The sequence below is a fragment of the Apaloderma vittatum genome, unplaced genomic scaffold (assembly GCF_000703405.1).
Source record: "Apaloderma vittatum isolate BGI_N311 unplaced genomic scaffold, ASM70340v1 scaffold29694, whole genome shotgun sequence".
NCBI lineage: Eukaryota > Metazoa > Chordata > Aves > Trogoniformes > Trogonidae > Apaloderma > Apaloderma vittatum.
In genome coordinates, this window is record NW_009713693.1 from 6,163 (window position 1) to 6,370 (window position 208).

General features: G+C 52.9%; 1 protein-coding gene across 1 annotated transcript in view; it reads left to right on the forward strand.

Moving 5' to 3' along the window:
- DNMT3B (DNA (cytosine-5-)-methyltransferase 3 beta) overlaps nt 1-208 on the forward strand; it is a gene marked incomplete at its 5' end in the record, with an annotated part of 6,452 nt that overhangs the window by 5,854 nt on the left and 390 nt on the right. The window lies entirely within an intron of this gene.

Genomic DNA, 208 nt, shown 5'->3' on the forward strand with positions numbered 1-208 from the left:
TAAGAAGAGACGTTATCAGTTTCTAGAAATATCTAAAGGGTGGGTGCAGGGAGGATGGAGCCAGACTCTTTTCGGTGGTGCCTCATGACGGTACACAAGGCAACGGGCAAGAGCTGGAACACAGGGAGTTTCGTTTAAATGTGAGGAAGAACTTCACTGTGAGGGTGACGGAGCCCTGGCACAGGCTGGCCAGAGAGCTCGTGGAGGC